This window comes from Triticum dicoccoides, chromosome 4A (assembly GCF_002162155.2).
Source record: "Triticum dicoccoides isolate Atlit2015 ecotype Zavitan chromosome 4A, WEW_v2.0, whole genome shotgun sequence".
Taxonomy (NCBI): domain Eukaryota; kingdom Viridiplantae; phylum Streptophyta; class Magnoliopsida; order Poales; family Poaceae; genus Triticum; species Triticum dicoccoides.
Window position 1 is genome coordinate 602,340,817 of NC_041386.1, and position 8,659 is coordinate 602,349,475.

Here is an 8,659-nt window from a genome sequence, read left to right on the forward strand (position 1 = left end):
CAAAGGCTGCCGCTTCCCGCCCTTTGGCCTGCCGAAAACTGACCTTTGGTCACGGTTGGTGGCACCGACCGGGACTAAAGGGGGGCATTGGTACCGGTTGGTGCCACGAACCGGGACCAATGCTCTTGGTATATAAGCAGGACTTGTGGAAATTTCACTTCTCATCTCGCAGTTGCCGCCCCGACGACATCGACCCCGCCAAACCCTTGAAGCATTGTTGAGGCCACCCCAAACCCTTGAAGCATTGTCGAGGCCACCCCAAACCCTAGAGAAGCGTCGAGGCCATGCCACTAATATGATTCCTTATCGTGTTTAGCTAGCTAGTTCAACATTTGCCACTAATATATCCATCTGTCATGTTTGAATAATAATTGCCATGTTGTAAATATTTGCAGAAATTATGGATCCGCACCCCCGAGACGAAGCAAAAGAAGCGGTGTTGGGGGAGATAATCGCACACGGAAGTGATGCCGTCTTGTCGTTTCTCAACGACACATCCACCGATGGTCTTGAAAGACAGGATGAAGAAGCAGGCTATGACGATGATCAAACAATGGAGGACGAAGGACACCGTGATGGCGGCTCCGGTGACCGAATTGAGGGGGAAGGACAGGATGAAGAAGAAGGCTCCGGTGACCGAACGGAGTCCGGCCAGGTATATATATTAATTAATTAAGCATGTGCTGACTATAGCTAATTGATGCATCAATTATTTTTGGTATGTACACATATTAACTCTCTTCTTTTTCTTCTTTTCTAGCCCTCCGGATCGAGTAACACTTCGGTAACGAGACGAGGCCCGAAGAGAAAGTTGCGCGCGGATGAAAGGTACACGATCATCGAAATTGATCGCGCTGGCCAACCGATTGAACCCCTCCGGACCAAGCAAAAATTTAATGCTCAGTGCGGGGTTCTAGTGAGGGACATGATCCCAATCAGCATCGAGCAATGGTTGAAGCCTAAGGACAAAGACTCTCAGGTGTCTTATGTCAGCGATAGGCAGAAAGCTGATCTTTGGACTGCCTGCAGGAAAATTTCACCTTCTCGCCAGAGGAGGATCCGGAGAATCCAGTTAAAAAGCCAATGATCAAGGCTTATGCTCTTAAGAAGATGGCTGAGCTATTCCGGAGGTGGAAGAATGAGCTGAAATCATCGTTAGTCGACCAAGACAAGACTCCTGAATTCATCGGCCGATTTGAGAAGATCAAAGATCAGTGGCCCGAATTTGTCACCAAAAAGAAATCTCAGAGAGCAGCGAAGATGTGAGCAACAAACAAGAAAAATGCTGCAAAGAAGAAGCATCACCATCGCACGGGGTCAGGTGGCTACCTGAAAGCCCGGCCGTTGTGGGACAAGACTGAGAATGACGTCATTGATAAAGGGATCGAACTAGAGACTCGACGTTGGCCAGACCGTTGCAAGACTTGGTTCTTCGGGGTTGGGGGAAAATTGGACCCTGTAACAGGGAAGTGCGTTTGGACCAACGAGCAGCTGAACACACCCATCGAGAAGCTTCAGGAGTATATCGAAAAGTCGCAACAAGGGACGTTCGTTCCAGACAGAGAGAATGATGAGCTCACAGAGGCCCTCGGGAATCCTGAGCACCCCGGACGGACACGAGGCACGCCAGGCTCCCTTTCATGGAAGGCTGGATTTCCTGACGCAGGCGGTTACAAACGCCGGGAGAGGAAGAAGAAAAAGGAGTTGACCCAACTACAGGCGCTGCACGCAAGGGTACAAGCGCTAGAGGAACGAGAGGCAGTTCGCAGCACGCGACCTGCCGAAGCTACACCCGAAGCTACCCCGCCATCTCGGCGGAGAAGCAGTGTGGCTTCCACGAAGCTGCTTCAGGAGCCTGTCTTCATGGCTCCTGCTAGCTACCCCGTAGATGCTATCACGGAGTCTCAGCATTGCCACCTTATGACGCAGTGGATGGAATTGAAAGTCAAGGCGGCTGTTGGCTCTGTTGCACCTCCTGAACCTGGCGCAACTTTTCACTGCCGGCCGATTCCAGAAGGATATGCTAGGGTGATGGTGGATGAAATCACAGAAGGATTTGAGGACCTCCAGCCACCCTATGGGTGAAGGGGAGACTCGGCTGGGTTCTTGTCTGAAGACTCCATGCCTATGGCGGAAGGAGCTCATCAACCTTCCGAACTGGATGCCTCCGCCTCCTCCTCCTCATCCGGCGAGTCAGGGCACTCCGCCTCCTCCACCGCCTCCTCCTCCGACGAGTGATGATCAGGGCACCCAGCCTCCTTCTCCGGCGCATGGCGGCACTCCGCCTCCTTCTTCGCCTGCGCCGGCATGCCCGAGCAGCCACTAGCCTCCTCCTTCTCCGCATCGCCAGCAAGGGCGGAAGAGACCCACCGCCGCCCGGCTGCTCCGGCGCGTCATAGTCCTTCTCCTCCGCCTCATAAGCAAGCACGAAAGAAGACAGCCACAGCCGCTCCGTCTGCTCCGGCGTCTAGCAGTACAGCCAGAGGCGGGAGGCAATACAGATACGGTCCACCTCTCAAGCCTCTAGAGAAGTTACCGTACGAGAGGACCGCAGAGGAAAACGCGAAGATCGTGCGGACCGAAGTGAAGGACTTATTTGAAAGGTTGAAAGCAAAGAGACATCCACCTCCGGAGGAGAAGGTAGATCCGGTGAAAGCAAAGCGCACTATCGATGCCCTAAGGAAACCACCAAAGTCTCCGCCAAAAACCAACTACGAGCGCATTACTGAAAAGGCATATCTCAAAGCGGAGCGGTCGGGAAGTACTGTCAGTGATCAAAGGTTAAAAGAACGAGTAGCTGGGAAAAAAATAGCCCAGCTCGGCGAACAAGCAAACCAATCGTGCCCCCCGCTCAATGTGTCTAGCGACATCGTCGCTAATGCTCTAGGGATGGTGCCCGGTTATAGCAATCTTGGAGATTACCTGCTCGATGATGTACATTATGATTTCTTGGAGGTGGATGAACACAGATACGAGTACGGGAAGCCTCTCGTCAAAGATGAAAAATCTCTAACAACGATGATGCGAATATTCCATAATTGGTACATGAAAACCTGCAGAGAGTCTGGGGGGACGAATACTTTGTATCTGAGAATTAAAGAGGAGCACGACCTCGTTGGAACTGATCTATTGCATGTTCCATTTGAAGAGTTCTTCCAGTTCTTCAATCAAAAGGCCCTCGATAAATTAACGGTCACTTGCTACTGTCTGTAAGTACTACTTTTGTCATTAAGTCTCTATATATAGCTCAGCTCTCTCATTGCATGCATTTATAATTATCCTCACTGTATTATGCATATTGAAGATCGTCGAGTGCAAAAGCAGAAATGTATGATATTGGGTTCATTAACACAAATCTCATAGATGAATTTCAGGTTACAAAGAACGTCGAAGAGGCCGAGGCCAACTTGCTCAAATCATTGTTAATAAATCAAAACAAAGATTTAATACTCTTTCCTTACAACTTCAAGTGAGTGTTACTGTCGTGTGCATTCGGTTTCCCTTATTACTCGAGCGAGGTTATAGTAATGTAATTGATGAGTTATGCATGCGTGCGTAGCTTCCACTATATTCTCCTGGAGATTAAGCTTGAGTGGGGACTAGTAACCGTCTTAGACTCGAGACGAAAAGATCCCGAGACCTATGCGGACATGACTAAAATGCTCAACAAGTAAGTTCAATCGATCATTATCGCACCATATCAACAACTTTTTGTTCATTTCCTGATATCTCAAGTAATAATTATTTTCTTTGTCTTGCAGGGTTTGGAAACAGTTCACCGCAGAAGCTCCGAGACTGCCGAAGGAGCTACAATATAAATATCCGAAAGTAAGTACTACTAGCTAGCTAGTTGCGCGCATCTCCCGTTGATTCTAGCTACTTTCATCAATGCCATTTATAATGCTTCATTATCAGTTTGATTGACCTCTATTTCTCGTAAAGTGCTTGTGGCAGGAACAAGGGAATGATTACTGTGGATACTACGTGTGCGAGTTCATCTACAACGCGACTTTGAAAAATAAGCGGGGCTACTCTAAAAGACAATATGAAGTGCCTAAGCAATAATATTCACTATTTCATTTTATTACACCATCATTTCTGTTGAGTTTCATTCATATATATGTATTAACCCACTTCTTCAAATTAGACGTGGCAGATGCAGAATGAACTCCTACCACAAGATCGCATGAAAGCAATTCAAGAGGAATTGGTGGGATACTTTCTTGACCACGTCATCAATAAAGCCGGAGAATACCATGTGGAAGTTGAGTTCAAATGCTAGGGGATTGTAAGAGATCTTACATATTGTATATGTATGTAGCCAGTAGCATCAGATAGATAATACGAAAACTTGTTGTTCGACCAATCTCTCGGAGAAGGAGAGGTCGATCACTTCTCTCGGTATGCAGGACGAACTTCTGTACTTAATGGTTTCCTTCATTTTCTTACTAGCTAGCGTGTCGAGGGCCTCTCTATGTATAGTACATAGCGTCGACCAAGCACGGAGATAAGAGAGGACACTTCTCTCTATTAATTAATTAGCTACCTAACACAATATATGAAACACCTTAATTAACCATACAAAACCCCCAAATCCACCCCCCTTTTAGAAAAAAAAAACAAAAACCCTAGCCCCTGAACAGCTGACGCGTGGATGCCTATTGGTCCCGGTTGGTGCCACCAACCGGGACTAAAGGGCCTCCTGCCTGGGCTCGCAGCACCGTCCACGTGGAGGCCCATCTGTCCCGGTTAGTATAAGAACCGAGACTAAAGGCCTAGGCATTAGTAACGACCCTTTACTCCCGGTTTACCAACCAGGACAGATGGGCCTTATGAACCGGGACAAATGGCCCTTTTTCTACTAGTGTCAACTGGCACGTCAGACTGGATCAAAGCTCTATACATAGACTTCACTAAGAATTGCCCATTCCCATGTAGGTTCCAATGAAATACATCGGACTCTTGTGACAACTGTACTGTGGTTAACCGCTGGAGTAGTATGTTCCACGATTGGATCTAGGTCCAATTAAATCACTTCTGAACGTTATATTTGGCGGAAATAATTTCAAAACCTTGACGATAGTATCACCCTTGTGACGCACAATATTGTATAAAGTTGGATAATGTTCCAGGAGTGTAGCATTACCTAGACACTTATTCTTCCAGAATCTAATTTTTGAGCCATCCTTAATCAAGAAGGAACCATAGTGGAAGAAATATATCTTCGTTGCCATTAGTATCGCCCAAAAGTGAGAGTCCCCGGGCTTCCAGTATACTTTGGATACCGCCTTTGAACCCACATATTTTCTCCTTAGGAGGATTTGCCATACACCATTTTCAATAACTTGAACAACCATGTACCGAGGAGGGCCCTATTCTTAACCTCAAGGTCATGAATGCCTAACCTGTCTTGGTCCTCGGGATGGCAAAACACACTGCATGTAGCCAACCGATATTTCTTTCTCTCGCTATCTCCTTGCCAAAAAAAAATCTTGATCGGAAGTAATCCTTCTAATCATGTTCTTCCACCCAGAGATAGCAGCTTTACTTTTTATCAGTATGTAATACTCCTTTCGGCAACTAGATGAAGGAAGTCATATATAGTACCATGTCCTTCCACCCAGAGATAGCAGTTTAACTTTCCAACTACTAAATCCTTTTTGTTTCACCACAATTATGTTAGGCCTGCAAAATGGTGGTATGATTCCTTTGCTTTCCTTTTGTTGATCCCTGTGTTTAAGCCAATATAGCTGTCCACCATGTTGATTAGCTGCAGGCAGCATGATACGTTCTTCTTTGGTTTGAACGGGAAGCGCAACTCCAAGGCTGGATCGAGCTCAATATCTCTGCAGACCAGAAAAGCATGTGAACACTGTCAGTTCAACAAACTTTACTGTACTACAATATTGGTCAAAATATCGGTTGGCCGAAGTGACCTATACATTTAGTCAAGTCTCTCCTTTTTACGCTGCATGCCTAAAGAACACTTGCGAATCCACGTGAATTGCACATGGATCAACGCTTGGTCACGACGCGGGCTTAAGAGACAACCTAGGGTTCAAACGACATCGCTATTGAACTTGGTTATCGTCCCCAAACATTCCAAGTGACCGAGATGATACCTAGTTTACACAAATACTAGCAGAGACAGAGCTCATGCTTTTCTACGCAAAACCATCTAAAAAGCCAATGAGATAGGCCACTGCCATGCCTATGGGATTGACGGAAAGCTTAGGTGTCCTGGAAATGTTGTGTGGCATCGACAAGAAAATACAAGGACTCTGGAGTTTAGTTTTCATACATCTAAGTTAGCTTGCATAAACCAGAAAAGCATGTGAAGCTTCACGGACCCTTTTTTATTCAATAAGGTTGTGCACCATTGATCAAATTTTTGATTTGCTTTATTGACTGCAATGACATAAAATCAACGAGTCTCTACTTTTGATGCTGCAGACCTAATGAACACTCCGTGGAGCACATGCATTAATGTTATACCTCACGAAGACAAGAGATGAAATCGAAATAAATTACAAATTAATATTCCTAGAATCATATACATTACTTTGGTTCGTCTGATTCAGCATTTGCTAGTGTTTGCAGGACAACAAGATGGAGCATGGTTATTTCCTCCAAAATTTCCAAGTTGTTGGATAGATCTCTTTAAATCTCTAGATGCCATCACGTGCAACTTGGTTAAAGTGATCAGTCCTACTCGTATATTTGTTAAGAAATTCATCGATTAGGTGAATGGGTTAAAGTGGTCATGCCTCAAGGTTTTAACTATGCCCTAATCACGTTCATGCACGAACCACGAAAGCATGTGTAAGCTGTCAGTTCAACACGAAAATCAACAAGTTATACTAAATGATATTGACCAGTACTATGTTAATTGGCTAGATGTACTAGTACATCAACAAAAAAATAGGACGTCGATAACTGCCACACGTGTGGTATCTTAGGCATCCGCCCACACACCGTGTGTGGCGTGAGTATGAGGCAGCCCACACGGGCTGTGTGTGGGCGGACATTAGAATTGCCCACACGTGTGGGCGCAGCTACTTCGTGCCACACGCCCAACAAATACTACTCACCTCACCTCGCGCGTGTGGCACGAAGCAAGAATGCCCACACGTCCTAGCGCAGCTACGTTAGGTACCCTCGGGATAACAATTTAGTTGCCATCCGGGATGACAGATGTAGTTATCCGGGATGGCAAGTGTAGTTGTAAAAACATGGCAACTCTATCTGTTTTGGTTAACTATAGTTGCCATGTCTAATTTATGGTAGTTGCCGCATGTAATCAAACCGTAGTTGCCGTATGTGATTAACTACTTGCCACATATGGTCAACCAGTAGTTGCCATGTGTGTTTATCTAGTTGTCACGTGTGGTCCAACCATAGTTGCCATGTATGGTTAATCACAGTTGTCATGTGTGTTTATCTGGTTGCCACGTACGCGCGACTGCAGTTGCCGTCTAGCAATGAATTATAGTTGCCATGTGTGTTTGCCTGGTTGCCACGTTCGCGTAACTGCAGTTGCCATCCACAACGTAGGAGTCGTCGTGTGGGCGAAAAGCAGTTTGCCCACACGCGCATGGACTAGATGGTGGCTGTGTGGGCAAAAACTAGTTCGTCCACACAGGCAGGCAAACAGCAAGGTGCGGGGCGTGTGGGCAAACTCTTCAACGCCCACACACCAGACCCGTCCTACGTGGCACACCAAATTCATCTTTTCGTGTCAAGATTCGTGCAAATTGCACTAGACGACGATCCATGCGTGTGAGCGAGTTGGAGAAGTGCCACACGTGTGGGCGTTAGTGTTTCCGAAAAAAATAATGAAATCTCTACTTTTTATGACGCGCGGCCAAAGAATAGTCAAGTATTCACGTCTCTAATTTTGATATATATGTTGTTTCTGTACCTAAATTTTAATTTCGATTAGGATAACCTAATATCTTCAGAACATCAGGATCCATCATGGTCCTTTCCCGGAAAGATTCCAAATAGCGGGATTACTTTACTTTACAAGATGCCATCAACTATGAGTCGCATTTGATTAACCATAGAACATTGTGGGTTCACATGTGTGGGACATCACAAGTATCAAATTGTCCCATACGAGGACACAAGGTGAAGGACCCACTGGGACTTAGTGGACAGACAAAGAGGTGCCCGTCCCCTCTCCAAAACCCTAGTCGCCACCACCCCTCCACTTCCCTCTCTTCTTCCCTCATAGCTGCCAAAGATCATCAGGGAATGTTGACATGCTTGCGTCCTGTCCATGTTGAAAGTGCCGGCTCGAAGCTTGACTTCGAGGATGAAAATCCCGTGTTCGACCTTTGGCTGGACCTGTCAACATCAGTGCATGTGCGGAAAATGCTTCCTGAAGGCGTTCTCTAGGAGTTGTGTGCTTGTTCATTTTTCGGTGTTATGGGTTTAGGGTAGAATTGTAGGGATATTGTCGCCAGTCAGATCCCTTTTTGATGGCATCAGTTTGTAGTTTCTCCTTGAGCCATTTTTTGTATTGATGATATAATTTGATTGGCATTGTTGAGTAATCAATAATATATAAGGATATGTGCACGAACTGAAGCGGAGGTCAGTGGTCGACCCTCCTTTTCGAAGAACGCGGAGGCAATGTAAAAATAATTGTAAATTA